A 2552-nucleotide genomic window follows, 5' to 3' on the forward strand; every position below is an offset into this window, starting at 1 on the left:
CCCAGCAACCACATGGTGGCTCACAACCATCTGTTGAGGGTCTGGTGCCCTCTTCTGGCCAACAGACATACAGACAGACTATTGTATACATAATAAATAAATATAAAAAAAAAAAAAAGAAAAGAAAAAAAAGAAACTGTTATATTCTGTAGTAGCATGTATTTTTTTGACCATTTCCATGTTTCGTTTGACAATTGTTCATTAACTCACGGACTAGACGGCTTGTTCACTGGTGGGGGTCTCTGCAGCTCTTCAGGTATCTTGGATAGTTAATCCTCTCTCTGATATGCAGCTGGCAACATTTGGTGACCGCCTCTTCACTCTGGGGATTGTTTCCTTTGGTTTGCAGAAACTTTCTTTGCTTTCTTTTTTTTCTTTTGTTTTGCTTTTCGAGATAGTGTTTCTCTGTGTGTGGCCCTGGCTATCCTGAAACTCACTCTGTAGACCAGGCTGGTCTTGAACTCAAAGATCTGCCTGCTTATGCCTCCCAAGTGCTGAGATTAAAGGCGTGTGACACCACCACCCCACTTTCAGAAACCTTTTAATTTCACTTAGTCTCGTTATCAGTTCTTGGTATATTTCCTGTGTTATTTGGCGTCCTTTTCAGGAAGTCCATGCCTATGCCCATATGAGTCTAACCTATATTCTCCTTTAACAATATCAAAGTTGTAGGTCTTCTGTTACAGGCTTTGATCCGTTATGAGTTGATTCTTATCTGGTTTCTCTGGCCCTCAGTATGAAAATCTTCAGGCTGACTTCCTTCATGGTCACATGACAGCTCCCACAGTTCTGAGAATCACATCTAAGCTCAGGGCTGCTCAGGTGAAGAAGTGCTGTCCCTTCTAGTTGCTTCTGAGAAATGAGGGCGGCTCCACCAAAGGGCTAAGCAGAAGCTGGATATGGGGGAGCACACGGGAGGCAGAGGCAAGAGGATCAAGATCCTCTCCAGAAAGCTGAAGCAGGGCTCCCAAGACAGCTCAGTAGGAAGGGCGCTTGCCACCAACCCTAATGTCCCAAGTTTGGTCTCCAGATCCCACATGGTGGAAGAGAACTGGCTCTCGCAAGCTGTTCTCTGACCTCCACCATAGCAAGTGCACACGCATGCGTGCACACATACACACACACACACACACACACACACACACACACAGAGGAAAAAGAAAGGAAGGGAGGAGAGTGGGGGAGGAGGAAGAACTGCACTGTGAGCAGGCTCTCTTCATGAGTCATTAGCATTCCTGGGTCACATAGCACCCTGAAACCATCCCTATCAAGACTAAGGGGAATTCCCACAGCTGGGTTAGAGCAGTTATCTCGGAGCTAGATTGGAGAGCTGTGACGAACAGTAGCCACTGCAGACGGGTGGAGTGGCCTGGGTATGACGACAAATGCAGGCCATCAACCGCTCCCCAATAGCTCTGTGCTTCCTGCTTCCCAGTCCTCCCAGGGCCCTTAGCAACTCCCATTTCCAAACGTATTCCTTCCAGTTGACTCTGTGAGCCCCGAGAGCTTTCTAGTGGATTCCTTTTTGTTTACAGAAGGTTTTGTTTGCAGGGTGGAACTCTCTTTCTCGTTCTCTCTCTCTCTCTCTCTCTCTCTCTCTCTCTCTCTCTCTCTCCTGTTTGTGGCAGGCCTGACCAGCAGCACCAAGGTCTGTTTATTCCACCGCCTGACCGTAGTCATGTGTCATCCCCAGAGAAATGCATTGTTCGGTGACAGTATTTATGGGAATGCCGCAGACTGTCCTTTTGCAAGCTAAGATGGCCACTGAGTCACTAGCTCACAGAATCTAAAGAGGTCCCCAACTGCACTGTACACGAAGCTCATTTTTATTGTCAACTAAAACAGTTATACAGTGCATGTCTATACCCCACTCCCAGCCTGTGTGTGTGTGTGTGTATGTGGTGTGCATGTTCCTGGGTCTGTGGAGACCAAAAGTTGATGTCACATTTTTTTTATTGTATTTTTATTTTTTATTTTTTGGTTATTTGAGATAAGATTTCTCTGTGTAACAGCCCTAGCTGTCCTGGAACTAGCTCTGTAGACCAGGTTGGCCTTTGGCCTCTGACTCACAGAGATCCTCCTGCCTCCGAGTGCTGGGATTAAAGGCATGTGCCACCACCCGGAGATATCAAATATCTTCCTCAATTATTTTCCTTCTTTCTTGTTGTTTATTTTTGTTGTTATTGCTTGGTTTTGTTTGTTTGAGACAGGGTAGCTCTACATAGCCTGGGCTATCCTGAAACTCATTATATAAGCCAGGCAGGCCAGCCTCAAACTCACAGAGATCCTCCTGCTTCTGTTTTCTGAATGTCTTGATCAAAGGTGTGTGCCACCACTGCCCAGCTTGCTACCCTTGCTTTTTTGTTTGTTTGTTTGAGACAGGGTTTCTCTGTGTCCTTGGCTGTTCTGGAACTCACGTGGTAGACTATGCTGGCCTCGAACTCAGAGATTTGCTTGCGTCTGCCTTCCTAGTGCTGGGATTAAAGGCATGCACTACCACTGCCCGGCTGCCGCCTTGTTTTTTTTTTTTTTTTTTTTTTTTTTATTTCTTT

This window comes from Alexandromys fortis, unplaced genomic scaffold (assembly GCF_014885135.2).
Source record: "Alexandromys fortis isolate MF-2015 unplaced genomic scaffold, M_Fortis_MF-2015_v1.1 scaffold_1, whole genome shotgun sequence".
NCBI lineage: Eukaryota > Metazoa > Chordata > Mammalia > Rodentia > Cricetidae > Alexandromys > Alexandromys fortis.